The 24,089-nt window shown below is 30.5% G+C and overlaps 1 long non-coding RNA gene and 2 other non-coding genes across 11 annotated transcripts in view; 2 read left to right on the top strand and 1 right to left on the bottom strand.

Annotated features, from left to right (window-relative positions):
* Window positions 1-24,089, bottom strand: part of LOC119674825 — a 93,492-nt gene that overhangs the window by 50,691 nt on the left and 18,712 nt on the right. For 2 of the 9 annotated variants that reach the window (XR_005252208.1, XR_005252210.1), the window contains exons 1-5: window positions 19,410-19,875; window positions 19,186-19,263; window positions 19,053-19,125; window positions 18,921-19,002; window positions 18,789-18,870 (exon numbers count right to left, since the gene is read on the bottom strand). This is a non-coding gene — a long non-coding RNA (uncharacterized LOC119674825). Of the gene's footprint in view, window positions 1-18,384; window positions 18,736-18,788; window positions 18,871-18,920; window positions 19,003-19,052; window positions 19,126-19,185; window positions 19,264-19,409; window positions 19,876-24,089 lie in introns of those variants that run through there. The other 7 variants (XR_005252211.1, XR_005252212.1, XR_005252209.1 and 4 more) reach the window with 7 other exon arrangements.
* Trnar-acg lies at window positions 953-1,025 on the top strand. Its single transcript has one exon. It is a non-coding gene; the product is annotated as a tRNA-Arg (tRNA).
* On the top strand, window positions 2,179-2,252 carry Trnan-guu. Its single transcript has one exon. It is a non-coding gene; the product is annotated as a tRNA-Asn (tRNA).

Genomic DNA, 24,089 nt, shown 5'->3' with positions numbered 1-24,089 from the left:
TCTAGATAATCTGTCTAGAGGGAGAGGTTATGTTTGGAGCAGACTTTTAGCGCTGGTTTAGCTAATGAAACGCAAGAATAGTGAACGAAAGGAAATTTTTAATGTATCTTTGATTTAGAATAGGAATACATGAGTACTAGGTAAGATATAAAAAAAACCAATCATGCAGAAAATTTGAGAGCATAATAATCCATGGATATAGTAAATAAAACTTAAGTATGAGCATTTAAAATATGTAAGACATATTGAGGATAATAAGAGAACCAGTTGAAGATGAAAAAATATAATAACATTCGGTTTGTTTAGAAAATATAGAAGCTCCAAAGTGAATAAAATATGACAACTGCATATATAATACACATTGGAAATGAAACAACAGAACAACGTACAGTTCGTTTCGAAAATTTGATAGGCCAGCGATTTAATCCCCAAGAAAATGAAACATTAGAATGAATTGTATTAATTAAGTATATATGAGAATTCGACAAGTAAGATAGATTGAAAATGAAACAGTAGAATTGTTCATTTACCAAGTATTGAGAGCTGAATGATCATTTACCAGATTAAACAAAACACCAGAACAACATAGTGCATAAATCGATAAATCGAAAACTAGTTCACATTACATTAAAGATAAAACGATAGAAAATCTATAAATGTATTCGATTTCGTAATACTTTACATATCTATTGTATTCTATATCTTCTGTGTTAGGAGCTTCTTGAAAATATAAATAAATAATTTAATAATCGAAGAAATGATTTTACTATAATAATGGAATGATATAATTCAGATATGAGTATATTTTTGAAATGCTTAACTGGGCTTTATTAATGATCATTTTTGTAGGCATTATACTAATATGTTTTGTAGAGGCTATTTTGAGGATAGTGCTGTATAGTAAAGTTTATGAATACGAAAAAATAAAAAACGTGTCTATGATAGATAACTAGGTCCTGTGGCGCAATGGATAACGCGTCTGACTACGGATCAGAAGATTCCAGGTTCGACTCCTGGCAGGATCGATCATAACACATAATTTTTTATAATTTATAACTTTTGCATAATGTCAAGAACCGAATTTATCGTACATATATATATAGATAAAGGACGGTGCTTAAGAGTGTTACTGGCATATTATACTTATATATGATATATATTTCGGAATTACGCATAATACTATAATGTAATAATTAATACAACCCTTTTGAAAACACTGTTTGATATATGGTTCGCTGCATTTTGTCTGGTAATTTTTGCGAAATTGGTCATTTAACTTTTAGCGTTGATATATTTAGCCAAGTAGTTTGTAGACTGGAGATATTGAATTTTAGAATTGAACCGTCACTGTGAATTGTTCTTTGTGTAAGCAATATATCAATAGACAACATATGGAGCATCTATTCTCTTCTTGGTGTTACTAATATAAAAAATTGTGAGCTCAAAGTCCGATATTTCAAGAACCAAGCTATGTCTGCATATAGCGTAGCAGAAATTACTTACAATACTAACTTAATTATTGCAAAACTAATCTATAACGTCATATAGCGTAGCGGAATAATTTGCTGAGAATAGTCAATCTTAACAAAAAAATAACGTCGGGTGCTGGTACCTCAGATATCGTAACATTGTCGTTTTTGTATAACGCACTAAAGAAGATATCACACAATACATACGAGTGTTCGCTATATATTCTGGATCAGCTTGGTTAGATTTAAAAGGCATGTTTTGATGCGGACATCTAAGCTTACACTCAGAGACAATTATTGTCGATTGTGATGCCGTTAAAATTTCCAGAAGAAGGGAAATCTGTACTAACCATTGTCAGCGTTGTTTATCTGTCCATCGGTATGTTTGTGTATCTATAAAGAAATGTACTATGTATAGAGTAGATTTCCAGTTTTTAAGCCAATTTAAGAAAACTATTTCTTGGAAGTGCAATCACTCCATGCTGAACATTTGTAATGTACTTCATAATAAATATAGTTGTCTCTTTCTTATAAAAATATGTGAAAAGTTACTTACAATGTTATTTATACATACATTCATATATATACATATATAGTTTCAATATTTAATTAAATTTATTTTTAATAATTATTTAGAAAGAAATATTCTTTTCCAGAAAGAATATGCCAGCTAAAATTCTGGAACGCTTCTTGCGTGAAGCACCCAACAGCCTCCGTGGCGCAATTGGCTAGCGCGTTCGGCTGTTAACCGAAAGGTTGGTGGTTCGAGCCCACCCGGGGGCGCATTAATTTTTTTTCATTGAAGTATTTTAGATTATATTTTAAAAAACAAATACTAGAATAAATTCTTGAGGGACTTGACTGGTGATCCGTCTATACTATCCGATCTAAATGAATTTTGGCATCCCTATTGTATAAATTATGCCTATTTCTTCATTTGTCAATATAACAAAATTTCTGGGTAAAATATGCAGATGTAAGTCAATATTTTACTTTAAATTAGTTTTTGAATCATATTGAGCACATACTCGTTTATAGTTTGACACGTTTTAGTTTCTAAATAATCACATTTCTTTGATGACCTGTTTCTAATCTATTAATAAATTTATTGAGTATTTGAACAGGTTATTTTAAACATCAAATATTTGTTTTTTACTTTATTTTTTTTAAATAAATTTAAAGTTTCTAAACTGTGTTACGGAACCATGCAAAATTATTCATTTATACAATAACTCATCATCAATTCTTTTAAAATAAACAGGCCTGAGCTAATATACCTACGTAACAAACTGATGATACAGCGACTGTTGACATGATCAAAGCTGAACTAGTTTTAAGCTAGATTAGGTTAGAATAGATCAATAAATAAATAATTTTGCTAGTATGTTAACACCTTACACAAAGTATAGTCTTGGTGAAATATTTTTAGTAGATGATTATGTATCTTATATTTTTAAAAATTCTAACTTTAAAAAATCTTGAATTAAAAATCACTTAAATTTTTTAATATAGGACTTGGGCAAAAAGTATTCGGCGTTAAATGTGTCAAAGAAAAGAAAATTTGTATCTCAAAGATACTTCTTTTTATAGGCAATTTATCTGCTAAAGAAGTTTTACATAATAATTATTTTATTATAATTCCTTATTTTATAATTCTTATTTTATTATAATTCCTATTAGAAATACTATTTCTAAACCTATTCGTATTCCTATTGGCATGCCTGTTCCTATAACATTAATTATTTCTTAATGTTAATTTTTTCTTGCTGAGAGTGACGCGTTTTATGACGAAAAGAAATTATTTAAAGGTTAGAAGGTTTCGAATAGAAATGAAAAGACCAGAACAAAAATTTTAGTTGAATTTTCGAAATTTAGCTGATCATACAACTATTATGGTCAATTGATTCTATTAATTATTTCTATTTCTGTTCCTATTCCTTTTCCTATTCATACTCCTTTTCCTACTACTATTTGTGCTTTACTTTTTTTAAATGATCGCGATTAACTTGAAATTATAGCAGATTGCTGCAGTCTTCTAGATACTATCTTTTTTTTTCATATCTTGATATTATAGGTATATTGCAACGAGCTATTTTAAATGAAAAACTCACTAAAGAGTTTCGAGTGACTAAGATGATTGATTTATGAGTAAATTTAAATAAATTAATTAATATTGTTTTATTGAAGTTTTACTATGTATTATTAAGAAATTTCTTTTACTCACTTTTTCATCACTGAATCATTTCCATCTATTACAGATACTATCAACCCTAAACTGCAAGAAATCTTCACACCAATCAAGTATTTTTCAAGGATTAAAACGCAAATGTGTGGTAAGTCGAAAATTGGCAAAATGATTTCTTTAATAAATGAGGTCAAAACACGTTACTAACCTTGGCCAGTGAGCATAAATCATTTCTACTAATTAATAATCTAAAAGCAAACCAAACCCAAATCATTAACAAAATTCAACCGAGCACTTAAATAAATAAAAACCCAACTGCCAGAAAGGTGAGACTCTGTCCTCTAACATCGAGAAGGAACGCCAGGATGAAGTGCAATGTGGTTATGTGTGGCTTTGTAACACATAATAAAATTATGTCTGACACTTTAAGGTTTGGTTATAGACATAACAACAATACTAAGCCAATAAAAAAAAAACAAAAAAGAAAAAAAAAATAAAGTCAAGTCAGAAAATAAAACAAAAAACAGCAAACCATAAAATTGATTTAGTGCAGAACCTTTTTATATCTCCAACAAAGGACATCACGACAGTACGATAGTGAGAAGCAACGCGAAGGGAAGGTGCTCACCTCAAGTATAAACGTGCGGAGCTCCTCGTGTGCGTTTTTGCTGTTTAAGCCTTAAAAAGCCCTTAAAAATTGTGCACCAGACACAAAACACTTTTGCGTGCATACGCACTCAGAATATCCTGGCTGCCTTTCGCTTAGACTTCTTCCATCCAAGTTTAGTCCTTTTAATGATTGTGACTGTGAATGTGGCTGGGACTATGACGCTAAATGTTGCCATGTTGTCTTTAAAGTTTTCGCATATGTATGTGTTCATTTATAGTTGTATTTGTATTCGTCTGGGTATTTTATTGAAGTAGCATAATATGTTAATAATCCTACAAATACCAAAACAAAGAATAAAAGAAATCAATATGTATTATATAGTTATTTTGTTACGCAGACAGTAGCAGACGTGGCAGGATAACGGCGCCGTTGTTATTCAAAATACTCGCTAATAATACTCGTACGATGGCAGGAGCAACAGTAATGATTATGGCAGTGGCGTAACTACAGGGAAGCAACTGGAAGCAACGCTTTCGGGCCCCCGAATTTAGGGGGCCCACTGTAAATGTTTGTAAACGTTTTTTGTTGTTATAACTTCATATTGAATTTTATAAAAGATACGTAAATTTTAAATTTAAAGTACATAATATGTATGTACTTCAAATAAAATATTAAATCTATTTATAAAATAAAAAAGTTTTTCTAAGAAAAGTATGTGTCTTAATCGAGAGTTTATATGGAAGCTATATCTAGATTTAAACCCATTTGAAAATAATTTTGTACGTTGTCTTTTGCAAATATCAGTACTGTATACACCAAATTCTATTTAAATACCTTTATTAAAAACGGAGAAACCTCATATCCGATTGTTAAGTTTATATCACAGCTACAAGAAATAGACGTCCAATTTCAATCAAATCAAATGGTGAACAGGGTCGGCTAAAAGTGTATGTGTAAAGTTTTATTCGAAGAGTTCAAAAGCTGAGAGAGTAGTTTGAACTGTAAAAGTATTCTGATATATACTTAATGGTATTTCCGAAGTTTCCTTTAATGCGTTACAAAAATCTTGATAAACCTTATATACCCTTTTTAAATTTTTTCGTGTAAAGAGTATAAAAAGAGGGGCCCCCTAGTATGTTGATAGGGGCCCTTTAGTTAGAATTTGCTTACAGGCCTAAAAAATGTAGTTACGCCACTGGATTATGGTAGTTCCATTGCACGAGCAGAGCATGTATGGCAAAATATTTTGGGATAATGACACTTCATTGTCCCACAACCTTACTCAATTTCATTTCATTTGAGTCACAAGCGACTCATATAAAACGAAAACTAATATACAATATATGAATGGAACGACGGGAAGTACACTGAAAATAATATTGAAGAAGAAATTTTGGTGACATCTAGCTTTAAAACTTAAGATTATGTGAAGAGATGTGTAATAGCTTGAATAATACCCGTAATAAATATGTTCCTTGAATCACTGTAGTCCGGAAAGACACTTAATTTCAAGTAGTTTATCAGTATTTCTCAATGGAAGATATTTTCAAGGAATAAATAATTAGTTTTTAAAGCGAAATTTCAAACAGTATTAAACTACAACAACAAAAATTATTTTTATATTATTTTTAATTGAATCTTTGATTGACCATATAGCTGTTTCGAGTATTGGCAAATACCCATCATCTTGGAAGAATTTCTTATATTTATTTTATTATTATTGAAAAGAAAGGATCCTTATGATCTATGAAATACCCTCCTAGGTGTTTCTTTGACTTGTGCATCAATGCCTGGCACTCTTCAAGCAGTTTTTCTCTCTTTTCTACAGTATCTGCAGTCTGAGGTAGATTGAATTCCTGACTTTGATATTCTTATATTAAATTATTCGTAAATAATTTTTGAGACTGCAAATACCAAAGGTTGAACTCGTGCCCTGCCAAAGTTAAAGTTCAGAGTCAGTGTACTTGACTTGTATGTTCTAATTTGGAGTTTTGTGATTTTCTGTGAGAATATTTTCATCGCAATGTGGATTTTTATTTCAGTAACTAAGTGAGGGAGATGTAATAAAAAAGCTTAATATCTAGAACTCTAGGTGTCTTTAAACTAGAAAGCAAGAACTTGTTAAAGGTCGAAGGGGTGTAGGTGATGGCGGTGGGATTATTGCGTAAACGCAGGGTTTAGGTTAGTGATAGACTTTATGAGCGAGAGTTTCGAAAGTCGCAGTTATTGAGCCGCTGCTCATCGAAGTATATCATAAGATATTGGTTAGAATTTGAAGCGCACGACTTGCACAAGGTCTCCAGAGATGGTGCCAGTGGTTAAGAAATCGGGGAGAGGGTTATGAAACTGGATGAGGTATTATCGGGCGAGTGTGAGATGGTTCTCGTCAAGGTGACTAAATTTAGCTTTGTCGCAAAAACAGAGTCAGGATAGTGTAGGGGTTTGAGAAGTCGGTGGGAGGTTTATGCATTCGGGTGGTTAAAGTCGGATGAATTTTGCGATTGAAATGTTAATATAAAACTAAAATTTATCTTTGAAAAACAATTTTAAATTAAATAGACTTAAATATGTTACAGTGAGACAGTGAGAAAACAGAACCACTTGCAATGAATTTCATTTCCTAATCCATAATTCAAGATTCATCCTGATTTTTTGATAATTTTTGTAAAGATTTCCAATGAAATATTGATAAAATACAGTAGGTGATATATCGACAACTAGTGAACTAGTTGAATATAATAATTAGTGAGCATTATAACTCCGTTTATAGTAAATTATATTTCATCTTCCATCATTTGGGAATCATCGTGATTCGACAAAATGCTGATATATGTCGATAGACTATCTACAGATAATAATTTTAAAATTTTTAGTCTTTAATAGGTTAGCACAGTTGGTGTAGAGTAACCTCTTTTCCTTCAACATTGTAACTTCGACAAAAATCTGAAACTGTTACATTTAAGCGTTTGTCATAGATTTTTATTAGACCGTGTTTTATTACTCCATCTACGGGTAAAGATTTTAATGAAATTCTGATATTCATTTTGAATTTATGTATGGATCACCATTGATTTAAAAATATAAGCAGTTTTTTTATATTATCTTCTAATCTCAAAGATCTAGCTGGAACATTTTCGTAATCGACTGAAGCCTATTGGATTATTCGTCATTTGTTGACCTGGGTCATTAGAATCGTTGCTCAAATGTGTTTCGTAGGTCTGTGTTCTATTCCTTATTTTTTCTTTTATTGTATATGTACACTTTTAGTTTTCAATGTAACTGATAATTAGTAAATCCCAAGTGAGCCTTAACATTAGATCTGATTACTTTTATCTGGAAACATTGCAATATGTCCACATTTAAGTTTGCAGTATATGACTGTATGTTGTAAAATTTTATTCTAAATTAATTATATCTGTGATTCCGTTTGGTTTGTACATTTTTTGAACTTGAAGTTATTTTCAATGTCCGCGATTTGAGTAAATGATAATTTTTTCTATATAAGTTTTTGTAGCAAATGTTCTTCTTTATAAGTTTAAATTTTCCTGACCTCTCACAAGTTCTCTTATTGTTTCCAAGTATTTAATATTCTGTGCTATTGCAACTTTTAGAAAGTCCTTGTCAGTCTAAAACCTTGAGGATATTCTACAGTTCCAATTAAATTTTCCTCGAGCAATGCTTCTTCTTACATCAAATTGTGTTGATTTGTCAAATTAAAGTCTCTACGTACTTTTTCTCTAATATCCATTAAAATATACTTTTAAACTCTCATTTGTTATTTATAAACTTTCCATTTAGAATTCAGTCTGCAGACAATCGAGAAAAAAGACTAACAAATTTAACAAAGAAGAAGGCAAAGGAATTACATTAAACTTGAATGCTAAAGTAAAAATAAATGTCATTTATTTTTTCTTTTTTTTATTATTTTTTATTATTCTTATCATTCTTACAAAATAGGCTCGCAGACAGCACAAAAGCCACTACTTTACCTTCCCTTCTTCCCATTGAAACTGAGACATTCGCTCATGTTTTATGCATTCTGATATTCCGATATTCCGTAAAGCAACGCATTAAAGGCATTTTTCGTAGGTCTGCGAATGGTTGGAGCTTCTGTTTCGTTGTCTCGGCGTTTCGTTGTGTCTGTGCGCTGACAGACGTGCGGCTTGATGGCTGACAGGCTGTCATATTTAAATGCCAACAGTTTGGCTTATTCCTTTAACGGTTTCTCCGTCTTCATCTCCGTCTCTGTCTCTGTCTTTGTCTCTTATTCCTTTCGCTTTGTTTGCCACACATTTCTGTTGTTGTAAGTTGTTGAGGCTTCATTTTATGGTAAAATCCTTTCTGTGTTAAGGTGGCCAAAATATGTGTCCTTTGAGTCATGTTAGACGAATTATTATAATTTTTGAATTTTTTATAACTTCTTTTCGGAATTTTTATATATAATTTTTTCTAATACAAATTCTTTTTCTTTTCTCTTGAATTTGATACCCTTCATACCTGTAGTGTACATATATGAAATATTAAGTTTGTCAAAAAGTTTGTGAAGCAGCAGAGTTCACTTCGGACTAGAATAAATGATTTAGGGATATCTAGAGTCCTCTTTGTACATATATGTACGGAAATTTTTTCAGATATCCTACAAACCATGTTTTCAGATATAATCACTAGTATAATTTGTTGAATGATATCAGTCCCTATACAATCGCATTAGAATTTCTGAATTTCTTCTGTTGCTTTGGTTTAGTCTTCCTGAACCCACAGATCCAATTTGCATTTCTGAATTTCTTTTCTTCTTTTTGAATTCCCTTTTTATACTTGTGGCACTCTTAAAAAACTCTCCAAAATATAGTATATAAATACAAGTTATAGCGTTTTGTTTTACATATTTATTACGACCGTCACAAACGAGTAATTCTTGAAAGTCATTAATTTCTCGAATTCCTTTTGGGATTTTTAGTGTGCTCCTAAAAAAGAGATCAAAAGTCCCTAGGTGTAAATTATTTGCAGGCAAAGAGCAATAGTTGTTGTTGTAGTAACTGCATGAACCTGATTGTATTGTCGCTTTAGGGGTATTAAACAACGCTTGGTTACTGGGGTCACGAATAGCTCCGGGATGTAGACATGGCTGTTCTTGGAACTTGCAAAGAGCAGTTGTCTATTTTAGTACCGATGAGTACTAAAATGATGAGTTCATCATGACCTCTAATGTTCTCATAAATTTTTGATGAATCAATTGATTTCAGGCACTGCCAATTTGTTAAAGTGATATCTCCCATAAAGTGGAAGATATGTTCTGTTTAACATATCCAATTTAGTCGTACGTATAACTATATAAGAATAACATGTCTCTCATCATGAGCAGTTGATCTTGTCTCTAGACTTATAAGTGGTTTGATAATAGCTTAATTATCCATGAAAATATTAATATCGCTATACAATGTTATATTAAACTTGACTATCTTAGTTGATCTAATCTATTAGGTGTAACCGGGAATCACCGCCTCATTTGTTTACAAATTTTGAGGCATCTATATAAATATGTGCTGCTATAGTGCTATTTATCTCTAATACTGTAATTTATAGACAAAATTGCACTTACATAAGATATATTATTTAAATATATAATTCAATGAAGGAACACAATATACCTCATGGTTGCAACTTTATTAAATATTATAATAATAATAAAAAAACAGTTACAATCTTGTTTAGCAGGGATTAGAGTCTTGCATATTCATAGAGTGTTGTGATTGGGATAATGCGGTCAATACTTGTTAATAATCGACAAGCTCTCAGTTATTTACTGACTGCCCTTGATTTAAAAAAGAAATATAATATCTGAAAAAAATTTTATGGCATTCCAGTTTGGGTGAAGGGTACTGCAAATTCGGTGAGGCCAATGATAAACTTTTCTCTTGACTTAAATTGAACACGGTGTCTTGCATCAATTCATTACTCTTCTTGTTGACGTCTCTAATGTTTTTTTCTTATCTGAGATTATATTTTGCGTGATATTTATTTGTTGAGTTTATTTTCTTGTGGTTTACTTCTTTAAAGGGATTTTGTGGTCTGACATCATAATACGTTACAATATAGGGTTTGCCACTAAATGTTACATGAAGTCACATTATTTTTATATTGTGGCTGGAATGATTCATTACAATCTAAAAATTTTGGTTTGGAAATTTTATTGTAAATAATATTTGATTCATTAAAATTTTGTAATTTATATTATAAATATAAATATACGCACAATAATACAAAAAAAAAGAAAGATATTTGCTATGGTTTCCATAAGTCTTTAATTTCTTCCAAAAGACAGCAAGTTACCATACAATATTTGAATTGATTAATTATATTAAAGCAGATTTTTGTCCCGGTATATTGCTCAGATCATGTTTATATTGCATATCATTTGCTCGTAACCCTGGAATGTATATTCCCGGAAGAGACATTGTCTAATATTTTATATAAAAATAAGCACATATTGGTCTTGGTATATTCCTCAGTTCGTATCCCTCATGAGCACCATTTGATTGTAAATGTCAAGAGGATATGCTAGAGACAGAGATTTGTCTGAAATAAGAATACGAGTGGCGAATCAGTTTTTATTTTAAGTATTCTCTTCCTAACCATTGCTAAAAGTATAGCCATAAACGGGTTTCGGTCCAATTACTTGCTTTTAAAGCATTGGGTTTATGATTATTTAAAATTATATTTCAAGTCAGTTTTTGGACCCTTATAATATTCAAGTTAAGTGTATCTTCTGTCAAATGTTAGATATTAGAATTTTAGGTTATCCTGCCAATCTATTTCTAAGTTAGTTTTTTGACTCTTATATTGTCCAAGCTAAGTGTATTCTCTGTCAAAAGTTGAATCTAAGTATTTTAAATTATATTTCAATTCTATTTCCACATTATAAACTCTTATTTGATTTTTGAATATAGATTTCTGTTCTCCTGCCCCAACGCATACCCTATTGTTAGCCCAATCGACTTTTAAACGCACCCTATAGAATGGCTAGGTTTCTCCGTCTTGATTTTAATTGACACAATTTGAATTCCACTTATCCCTAATCTACTCCCACTTCCTAATAGTCCCCTTCGTTTTCATATAACTATTACCTATTTACATTTCGTGTTTTTTGCTTACCAGATTCCATCGGGTTACAACAACAATAACAACAACAGGAATGAGTTTCTGTGCACAGATTCCAAAGGAAAACTGCTGTATATAAATTATAGAATTAAAAAGAAATAGAAATCTTTGATGAACCACTTTAATTTTCTTTACAGATGAAAAGGTATTTTGGACTTTCATTAAGAATTCTCTATTTGATAACAAGTTAGCTAAAAATTTTATTATATCAACTGGAATATCATAATGTTTTAATTTGATGATTAACCGATCTTCCTGTACCTTTTTAAACGAGCGCTATCAAACAAGATCATTCCAATAGATTTCATTTAATTGAGAACATGATTTTATGCTTTTAGAAATTCTTATTGTATATGAAAATATTTTTTTGGAATCCTTACTGCGTTTTGGGAATGATGACTTTAACTACTATTATGTTGAGGCTAGTTGAGTCAGTGCACCTGAGCACTTTTATTCTCTATTAACTGCGAGGTTTCTTCAAAACCCTTCTTTGCGCCTTGACTAGATTATTGTTTATCACTTTAGCAGACTAAGCAATAATTGACCTCAGATGCATACCTCCCCGAGGAGCCTGTAACCATTCTGAGATTTGATGACGCGGTGTTGGTAGGTCTGTCTTTAACTGTTACTATATTTTCGAATCTTGCAAATACTATTTTTCTGCAATTTTTACTATAGTGCACAGCAAGCTGACAGGTTTGCAACTTTCAGACAAGTAAAGGTCTTGACCAACATTAAAGCTAAGAGTACCTCTGAATTGAAGATTCAGTTAAAATATTTTTGTTGAAAAATTATTCTTAAATATAAATAAATTAAGTTAAATAAATAATAGTAAATAATTATCTAACTGCTAAGTCTTGCGTTATCCTGCTCATCTTAATTTATATCAACTTATGTCACTCATACGCCCACGTACAACTTAAATTCTGAATTTTTAAATATTCTTTTTAAATTTTTATTTTAATAATAATGCAAAACTGATGTTGTAATATACTTATATTTAATTTAATATTTTTTTAATATTTCATAAAAAAAAACATTCCAAATTTTTAATCCTTGTCAAAAATTTTTTATTTAAAACTATCCTTCTCAAATTTAACTAGAAATTTAGCACAAAGTTCGTCTGCACCAAATACAATCCACCAGCTCAAGGACGATGCTGTTAAGCATCCGAAGGAGCTAAAGTTACCTAATCCTTGCGCGTACCAAACTCCTATAATTTTCAAGCAAGGAGCACAACACTTTAAGCGTAGCTAAGTGCTGGGGATTTTGCATATCGATTTTTCATTTAAAATCACGAATAACGTCATGAACGTCGCCGACGACCAGACATCCTGTGTCCTTGTGCCGTACAAGTTAACGTATTTGCTAAACTCTTCGCCTGCCACTTGCCAGCCAGCGCGCCTACATGAAAGTTCAGCCTTCCACCTTTGCTTTTTATTCTTAGATTTCGACGTTAGCACAAGGATGTGTGTTTGTGCTGAGGGCGTAAGCTTCTCTTTTTGTGCAGGTCCTTCATTTGAATATTTTCCCACACAGGTGGTAGACCTTTCATCGACCCAGAAAATTGGTTTTATTTTTTTCTGTTTTGGTTTTTATGGCCTTTGTCATGATTTTTTTATTTGTATCCTTTTTGGTGCACGTTGCTGCGAGTTCACAAGGTCCTAGTGTGCCATTTGCGATACTACGTCAAAAAAGGATAAAATTTAAATTTAAAATGTAGCCATTCAAATTTTTTTTTATGAACTTTGGGTCATTGAAGTGAAAGGACATGCCGCAATAACTCAGAACTATGCATGGGTTTTGTAAAAGCGTAATTTGATATATTTAAATTTTCATTATTGTTAATATTCAAAGGACTATTGTGTGAACTATAGGTTGTTTGGAAAATGGATGAGTTAGGAATTTAAAATTTTAAAAGTTTAATAATAAACTTTTAAATGACTTAAAAGGTATAATTTGATTAAGATTCTTTATGGATATATTTTTAAATAAGTTGCAGTTAGGTATTTAGTTTAAATTAATAAAATTTGTGTTATTTAAAAAAATTTATAATGTTCAGTTTGTCAAAAGATAAGAATAATAATATTAATAAAACATAGGAAGACTTAACGATTTGTAGATATCGATTTGTATGCAAGAGTACACCAGGGATTGGTGGATTTAACGGAGTACCTTTACTTTTCATTCCATTCTATTCAATTATATGAAGAGAAATTAAGACATTTAGAACCATATCTCAGAAGTGTAATAGTAAATAAAAGCGAAGCAGAGGAGTATATTGCTCTCAGACTGAGAGCAACAGATGTGGCGTGTTCTTTCACTTTCTATTTGATTGGTTATAGAAAAAATACGAACCTTCTCTTTAAGGATTGTATGTTTTCTTTCTATTCGATTGACTACAAAAGAATTAAAAGATGTGTTATCGATAACTTCCGTCATTTTGTTTCATTGCGCTGTTACGATATAATAGTTAATAGGTTTCAATCAGCCAAAACATTTTAGTTACATCGATAAAATACTTCAGTAAGGACTAAGGATAGAACTTAAGTATTTTGGAATTCAAAGCCGGCAGTCACTTATTTATTATATAATAGTTTGTTTTGCAAACTAAGCTATTTAATGTTATCTGTTTATAAGTATATAATAATATATTATAATTTCATACAATTTAAAGATTTTTAACATTAATATGGATAGTTAACTTCCCTCGAAAGACTCAGCTTCAACTGTTATTATTGATGTTTACATATTATTAATCTAGCCACACTCTTCAAACATACTTTCTCTGTTGCTCTCTCTTAACTTTTAAATAAGCTTTCAAATGTTATCTGGTCATAATTAGTTAATAATATATGTATTTTAATATCTTATGTTGAGGTTTTTCCGAGTTACTACAACTAGTCACTTTTACTCTTTCTTAGCAGGGAAGTTTCTACAGAGTCCCTCCCTTCTGTTTGACTAATTTATATATTCGTCACAAGCTTCGCTGATTATTCGCTAATTGAACTAAGATCTACATACCGCCCAGTACGACTAGTTACTGATCTGAAATTTGATAGTGCTATGTTGTTCAGCATGTCATTTTTCGCGTATAGCTTCAGCGCTCTATCCCTTATATATTTATTGATCGGATCTATTCTGAGATGTCTTAGCATGTCAGACATGTGAATGTACCATGGCACTTTGAAAAGTCTTCAGAGAGCCTGACTTTGAGTAACTTGTAGCTTATGAATTTTAATGTCATTCTCTTTTAAACTTCTCTTTAAAACTAGTAAATTAATGAATTAATAGTTAACTTCGCTTGAAAGACTCAGTTTCAAGTAATATTACTGATGTGTACAAATTACTGATCTTGCAACACATTTCACTCTCTCTCTCTCTCGGTCTCTTTTTGCTCTGTCTCTTACTTTCTGCCTGTCTCTTGATTTTTGATTAACTTTCCAATGTTTTCTATTTAAATTATTTCATAATATATATTACTTTTATATTATTTTAATCTTTACAAAAATAATTAATTAATAATTACTAATCTTTCTTCTAATACCTCATCTTCAACTGAGTCTCACTCTCTGCTATCTCTCTCTCTCTCTCTTCCCGTTTTTCAATTTTTATATGCTAATGGGGCATAGTGGTATGCTTTGAGTATAGTCATTTACACTTCACGGAAACTTCCCACAATAATTTCAGAAATTGCGCTACTCAATGTCTGACAACTAAACAATTAACAATAATAACAAAGGAACAACAACAACAAAACAACTGCAAAAAGAAGAAGAAGAATAAGGAAAAGTAAATGAATAACAATAACAAAAAAACACAATACAAAATGGGAATGGCACATTATTTTCATCACGCGATGCAATTTACTTTGCAACTTTAATTCATTTTCATGTTGTGTCGACACGATTTCCCTGATTTTCTATTACCAAAAAAAAAGCAAAAACCAGAAACCAAAAGTAAAAACAAAAAACAAACAATTTTTTGCTATATTTATTTTTGCTAGTGTTCTGGTTATAAATTGTTTTTTCTTTTGATTCCTTTTTTTGTTTTGATATTGCATGCTATTTTGCGGCTCACTGAGTTTGCGTTTACGTTTGCAGTAGCAGTTATAACAACAGCAACAACAACAATAATAATAACAACAACAACACCAGGGCAACAGCGGCTTTCGATAAAAAAGCAAGAACAACAACTATAATTTGTACTGTTTTTTTTATTTATGACTAAAAATAAAAGCTAAATTTATAAAATTGCAAAATTTTTTGTTTTTGTGGTTTTTTATTAATGTATCGTAGTTGTTGTTGTTGTTGTTTTGAGCCCATTTTGTTTGATTTTGTCGCATTGCTTAATGCAAACTCTCTGCGCTTTCATTACACATACACACACATATATATACTAACTCACTCACTCATACGTCGCAAACGTTTCACATACAATTGTATGTTTGCATTGACATGCAATGCTGCTGCTATTTTAGTTGCTGTTACTCTTCTTCTTCTTCTCATGTAAAATGCTCATTCTCTGATTTAATTTTGTTGCTTGTTTTCTTCTTATTTGATTTGTTGTTGTTGTTGTGCTGCGGCAAATTTTAAAGTGAAAATTATTCATTTTTCTAAGGTTCAGTCTCTGAGTTGAAGGTCAGTTGATATTTTATGTCATTCAACTTGCCTTCCTCTGCTTCTTCTTTTTCTTCGCTTGCTTTTTTCAATACTGTTGTGTAGTATGTAGTGTTCGTCGTCGTCGTAGTCGTCGTCTCGGTCTCCACTGTTGTGGTCGTCGTTATTATAGCCGTCGTCATTATCGTTTTCTTTCTATTTACATATAAAAGTTGTCTATCTCATTTATGCATTTCACATACCTACATATGCTTACATGCAAATGCAAACTAAGTCAAACATTTAATGGCGTACAAACACTTATAGGCTTCCACATATCTACGTCGGCCCGTTTCGTTGACACTCAGTTGCTCTTTTGACCATTTGTTACGTTGTTACGTTGCTCTGCTGTTCTGTTGCTCTGTTGTTTCTTCATATGACGTTATCGGCGCATGCAATTGCCATTTTGTATTCATAAATGTGAAACGCAAATTTATAAGCAATAAAATTATTTATTTAAATAAAAAACAAAAAAGCAAAAGTAAAAATAAAAATAAAAACAATACATTTTGTTAATGTAAGCAAAATTAAATCAGGAAAATAAGATTTTGTTTGAATTGTTTTTTTTTCTTTTGTTTTTTTTTTGTTATTTCAATATCAGTCAAATAATTTACATTTATTTGTGCATTCCAATGTTCTGTTGGCAATTTTAATTTTTTTTATTGAATTTTTAATGCGATATTTTCATATTAAATTATTTGGTATTTAGTATTGAGGCGTTAAGTGTCCGATAACGAAATAAACGAACAGATACAGATTGGCGCTTTTAGACGCAATGGCGGCGGTAATAACATTGAAACTGAAATCTCTGATGCGCTTTTGTTTTTGTAGTCGTTATATATGATGTACGTATTTTTGTGAAATACAATAGATAAGATATATTTGTTCTTTTTAGAGCAGCATTTTGCTCTTTTTGGAGTAGCAAAATATCGCAATAAATCCCTTTATATATTTAATATTAAATTGAATTTGTTTTACAAAATTAAGCAAATTTGAGAAAAATTTGAATTCTATGCTTAGGAGACCACACCATACTTGAGTAATTCTTCAAGATTAACGTTGGTACTCATATTTCGATACTCTGCCACACTTGATGAATTCTGCAGATTGAAAATGTGTAGTCATGAACTCTACTTGCTTATGTATGTATGTGTAGAAAAGTAATAGAAACATTTTGAGAAGTACTTGAAACTTTATTTTAGTACTCGCAAATTATGTATTAATTTCTTACTTTCGCGCTTTGCTGTTCCATTCTGTCATTAAGCATAATATGTATATGTAATATACATATATGTAATTCATATATATGTTTATGTTAAATACAAAATATAAAAAAATGACAAAAATATATTGTGTATATACGTATAACAGTGTCAACAAAGCCTTTGTAAAATTTCAATCATCTCAGGGCTGTCTGAAGCGCTGTCCCTGGCCACATGCGGCCCGCGACATGTTTTTAATCTACTACAATTACGCAATCGCATCTGGCCTGGACGGCCCTGATTTAAATACAGTAAGTTTTGTGAAAACTGTTATAAAAGGTAATTTTAATCTTTCATCTTACTCTAGTGTGGCATGGGCCATATATAATATATTTCTAATATAATCAGATTAGATTGTTACCAAAAGTTTAGACCTTATTTATTACATGTTATATATGTAGATCATACATTTATAAAAGCAGCGACTTTTGATCTCACTACCACCAATTTGGTAGTGATGAAATTTACAGAGATCTTCCATATAATGAAATCTCAATGATTGATTTTTTTTAAGTGGAAATTTAAATAATGTTGTCCATAATGTTGTCACTGTCATTCTGATACTTAGTACGAACGATATGAGTCGTAAGTCACCTTGTCCAACTTTCAAATCTTATATTCCAGTATAATAATAGAATATAAACTTTAAAAGACTTCATTTCTATCCACTTTAACGAAACACTATTAACAATTAATAATTCACTTTAAATAATTACTTATGCTGTTAACTCTACACGATAAAACCACATTCCATACAAATTTACAAATATATTCCCTAGTACACACAGTTGTGTCTTAATTAATCCACATTGTTATTAAAAGAGGATGACGAAATTTTTGTTAGATATTAGATTTTTATTGCTCTTAATATTCAGGCAAATCAATTGAAATCGTGTGAGTACTAAATATCTTCGTATTGACTTCATAAATACAGAATCAATTATACATATATATTAATATAAAATCTTTTCATGAAATAAAATATATAATTACCTTCAGATTTATAATGAAACTAAAGTGAGTTTGTTGTAAAATGATTTATTTTTGATGTCCTAAACTTTTGAAAAAATATATTATACTATTGTGTGTAGCGTCTATAACAAATTTTTAACCAACGAACCACTGGCTTTTGCATGCAAAATATAAAATCGCAAACCATCACAGATTATAAAATGGATCCATTGATATATTAAAGTTCTCTCCTATCCCCAATATTACTGACTTAAGTACGTCAAACGAACACAATTCATTAAAAACGTATAAAAAAACGATGGTCCGAAAATATTAGAGGCCATTTTAACTGTCTGTAACCAGTCTTTAACTGAACCGACTATTACTAAACTTTTATGCTCTGTTCCAGAATGTCACGAAACTTTCATCACCGCTTCTAGGGCTGTTGTGGATATAGAAATGATTATCATTCACAAAAATTACCTTTCTAAATACCTTTATCCGATATAGTACTACTAAAGTAAGACTCACGTTACAAGCTACTCCATATTATCTTCCATTAGTGCTTCTAGGCCTACTGTTGATATGAAAATGATTATCTCTCATAAAAATTATCTTGTCAAATACCTTCATCCGATATAGTACTACTAAAGTAAGACTCACATTACAAGCTACTCCATATTATCTTACATTAATGCTTCTAGGCCTACTGTTGATATGAAAATGATTATCTCTCAAAAAAATTATCTTGTCAAATACCTTCATCCGACATAGTTCTACTAAAGTAAAACTTGCGTCACAAATTACTCGATATCTTCTTCCATTAGCGTTTCTAGGATAGTTGTAGATATGTGTAATGATTATCTCTTACAAAACTTATTTTGTCAAATACCTATATTTGAGGTTGTGATGGTGGTGTAAAACTCACGTCACAAGTTACACGGTATCTTCTCCAGTAGCGCTTCTACAACTGTTGTAAATATGAATATGATTATCTCTTATTAAAATTATCTAATATAATTTTTTATCTTATATTGCAAGAGCTTAAGTGAGAAATTATTCACCATTTTCATTTTATTACATATTATCAAATTGAAATAAATCATTGGATCTTACCGAATTTCATTAAATTGTTGGTTTCCTCATCTGTAGTTGGAACTTTAGATTTTAGTTCTGATTGCGTGGAAACGAGACATGTTTTACTAGGTCTTATGTTCATCGATGGTACTACTTGCAGTTCTTCATTTAATTACCCATTTTCTTTAGTAGATCTTGGCTTGATAACTTTAGGCTGTTCCTTTTTATCAGAAATAACTTTTTCAAAAAACTTGATTAGTACGCCTACGCGACCCGGTGTGGGTGCTTCAGTTGTTGTCTGAATCAACGATAAATCTGCCACATGATTTAACGCTATTGGTATCGTCGGAATCGCTTTAGAATTTGCAGAGCTTGCACTCCCAGCAACAGCAACGCTTGGACCAGCCGTATTTTGAAATTTTTGTATACTTTGCAATGTTTTCATTTTCAGTTTTTTTATAGAACACTACAACTTTAATTTTGGATTCCAAAATATAGCTCTTGCTTTCAAATAAAAATTATTTTCTTGAAGTAATGGTGTGTGATATTTAAAATCAAAATTTTTAAAATTTCAATGCCATCTTTGTTAATATTTTTCTTGTCAACATGTTCATATAAACATCTTACAAAAATAAATCTCGTATGTTTAAAAAAGATACGTTTGGATTCCACTCTTCAATTTCTACAATAGTTAAATAATATATAAGGTGGTAAAATAACTTTACCCAAAAAAAACCTTACTAATTAATTTTTATATTTACGGACCTTTATATAAACATATCTTTCTTCAACCTATTAGGTTAGGTTAGGTTGTACCGGCGATTCCAGGGTAAGATGAAAAGTCTCATCTATATATATAGTAAGTTTTCTATATAAAGATTCAGGACAAAGAGTTAGTTGGTAGTCGCCAGCTACCAACTCCGCATTTAAGGGATGGGATGCATATTTCTACCAGTAGTCGACATATACTAAATTTTGCCCTCATTCCTCGCTAAGCCCATTTTCGCAGATTTCTTTTTGATAGCAACAGAAGTAGCTGTAACATTGTCCTTAGTACGCTCAAAGACGACGATGTCATGGGCGTAGAGTAAGGTGCTCCTTGCAGATATTATTTATACCTATTTTATAAAAACATATTAACGAAGTGCGTAAGTCAATAATATTATCAATAAATAATAACTTACGATTTTATATGAATATAACCGCATATATTATAAATCGAATATTTTATTCAATTCTTTCAGTTGTAATCATTATATAAATTATAAAAATAATAATGATAATAAAAATAAATAATAATAAAAATGAATAATAATAAAAATGAATAATAACAAAAAGGAATATTAATAAAAATTAATAATAAAGAAAATAAAATAAAATAAAAATGTATAATAAAAAAAATTAATAATAATAAAAATAATAATAATAAAAAAATTATTATATAAGAAATTAATAATAATCTACATATTAATAATAATAATAATACAAATTAAAAATAAAAGAAATGATAATAACAAAAATGAGTAATAATAAAAATGAATAATAAAAATAATAATAATATTAAAAATCTATAATAAAAGAATTTAATAATAATAAAAATGGTAATAATAAAAATTATTTATAATAAAAATTATTAATAATATATATTAATAGGTGTGGTAGAAAGTGACTCCTGTCGACTCTGTCATGAGGAAAAGGAAACATCAGAACATGTTCTATGCAACTGCCCAGCGGTGGCAAGACGTAGACTCGATTACCTTGGAAGTGGGATATTAGTCCCAAGTCAAATAGGTAAAACTAAGCCCACAACAATTACAAGATTTATAAATAGTCCGAAATTGTCCTAGTCGGGGTGCTCTAATAGCCTATTACTTAAATAAATAAATAATATTAATAATAATAATACAAATTAAAAATAAATGAAATTGATGATAATCAAAATGAGTAATACTAAAAATGAATAATAGAAAACATGAGTAGTAAAAAATTAATAATAATAAAAATAATAATAATAATATAAATATAAATAATATTAATACATAAACAATAATAAAAATAATAATAAAAATAATAATAATTAAAATCTATTATAAAAGAAATTAATTATAATAAAAATGAATAAAAATAAAAATTAACAATAATATAAATAAGTAATAGTAAAAATTAATAATTATAAAAATTAAGAAAAATCAAAATTTAATCACTATAATCAAGATAATTTTAATTATTTTTATAACTTAATAGTCACAGTAAAAAGTAAAAAAATTTTCTAAATAAAAGTTCTTCTCTCAATAATCTCTCACATATTTTTCTCTCTTAAAATTTATTCTAAGCTTACATTTTCGTGAGAGCAATTGTGCTTCTAACTGCGTTCCAAACTGGTTTCCATAATGTGCGGTTTTAAGCTCGGCTTGATTTTTGTGTTGGCAACAAACAAGCAGAAATTGAGGTTTACAATATTTTTGATTATAATTTTTCTTTTATTTTTGTCTGAAGTTTTTGTTGTTACTTTTTTGTGTGCTTTTACTGGTTTCTTCCATATTGTATTTTTTTTTTATGTGTTGAATCAGTGCTCTGACTTTGTAACATACTTTTTTCGTACTTACTTTTGATTTTATTTACTCGCATTTTTTTGTGTTTATTTACATTTATTTTTCTGGTTTTTACACCTCTTGACTTAAACTAAATTATGTTCTTATTTTTAGCGCGTTTTATTTTTTTTTTTTCGTTCTTTTTTTTTTTGTCATACACGTTTTGTGTGTTTCTGTTTAAATTTGTTGGCATGAATTAAAAGCTTTTGTAGTGCTTTTATTCTTCTTTATTGGGATTTGGATTCAAAGCAATTCGTGCCTTTACTTATGATTGCTTTTAGAAGCTTAGCTTGATAAGTGCTACGTGGAGTCTAATCCATCGATACAAACGCGATCTCAATCGAGAGTGCTACAAGTGAAACTCAATCTCTATTATTTATTTTCCAAATATTATCGGGTAGTAACTATTGGATGTTAGTCGCCTAACATGTTAGATCGAATGCATCATAACTGGTGATGAGACATGGGTCTATGAATTTGACATGCCCGCTAAACGACAATCGACCGAATGGTGCTTCGAAGGTGAGCCGAAACCGAAAAGAGAACGCCAAAGTCGGTCCAAAATCAAGGTTATGCTGACTGTTTTCCTCGATATACGTGGTGTGGTGCACTATGAATTCCTTTCAGATGGTCAAATGGTCAATAAGGAGTATTATTTGGCCGTTATGCGTCGTTTGTGTGAGGCCTTTCGCAAAAAGAGGCCAGATTTATGGAAGGAAAACTCATGGATTTTACACCACGATAACGCACCGGCTCAGACAGTGTTAGTTGTGTCGCAGTTTTTGGCCAAAAATTCCACCAATATCATCAACCAAGTACCGTCGTAGATATGGCCCCGTGTGACTTTTTCATCTTTCCCCGACTCAAATTGCCATTGCGAGAACCATAGACGCGTTTTGAGACCATAGAGAATAAAAGAGAGAAAGGCCATACCTTCGGCGGCCTATAAAACTTGTATGGAAAATTGGATCAAGCGTTGGCATGCATGTATTGCCGCAGGAGGAGAATACTTTGAAGGCGATAATAAATTAAAAATTAAAATTTTGCTTTTTTTTTTAAATTCTCGTTCTTTTTTGATTAAATGGTATATATATTTACATAAAAATTTCGTAGCTTTATTTTTTAAAATTTTTTATCAAAATTATATTATATATGCCAAAAAATCTTCGACAAACATTTTGATAATATATAGAAGTACTAAGTTGACAACATATGGAACCAAATTCTTATTTAAACTCAAACATAATAACACCAATTAATTACTTACATATTTTAGTAATTAATATTAGCTAAAAATACTTAGTACTTCCTTTTTATAAAAATAGAAAAGTCTGGAAGTGTATTGAAATAGGGAATGGTTGAGAGTTGAAGCAAATTCTTGTTAAAAATGTGGAAAAACAAACTATCAGTGCTTTACATATGCTTCCAAGTTAATGGTTTACTAAATAAAAATATTTTAATTTGCCCTCTCCTTCCGCTTTGCTTGTCTTTGTTATATTATTTATGTCTTATGTTATAGTTTACCCATAATTTACAATGCTGGCATCTCTGGAAGCAATGACGCAAAAAATGTTAGCACAAATATACGTACAAATATTAGAACGCCAACATTTGGTAGAGCTGCTGCATTTGGTTCTGCATCGTCACCAGGAGTATCATCAGAAGAATCATGTTGTTGTTGCTCTTCATCGGTGTCTTCAGCATTAATAGCAGGTTCTTCTGTTGCATTACTCTCAACATCTTCACTACGATTTGCTAAACTTTCTTCGGCGGGATCAGTATTTGATGCACTCTCATTTTGTATCTCTTGAGGAGCTTGTGCTTGAGCCTGCTGTACTTCCTCGACACCTTGGCGTATTTGATCGTTATTGTTGCGATTTATATTATTATTATTGCGTTCTGGTCGAAAATGAAACACACCAATATGATTAAGATAAATTCCGCCAGCAATAAAAACTACAGCTAAACAACGCAATGGCGATGAGTTATAAAACAAAATGATCAGGAACAAAGCTAAGCGTGTTATTGAATAGAACCTATCCAGCCAGTCTCGATTTTCCTGTTCCTCTTGTGCAATGTTAGGAAAACGTGGTCTTTGTAGTACTGCCTCAGGCCGTTCCTGTGCTTG

This window comes from Teleopsis dalmanni, chromosome 2 (genome assembly GCF_002237135.1).
Source record: "Teleopsis dalmanni isolate 2A chromosome 2, ASM223713v2, whole genome shotgun sequence".
NCBI lineage: Eukaryota > Metazoa > Arthropoda > Insecta > Diptera > Diopsidae > Teleopsis > Teleopsis dalmanni.
The sequence above is the reverse complement of the archived record's forward strand: the minus strand, read 5'-3'. Positions and strand labels throughout refer to the sequence as shown.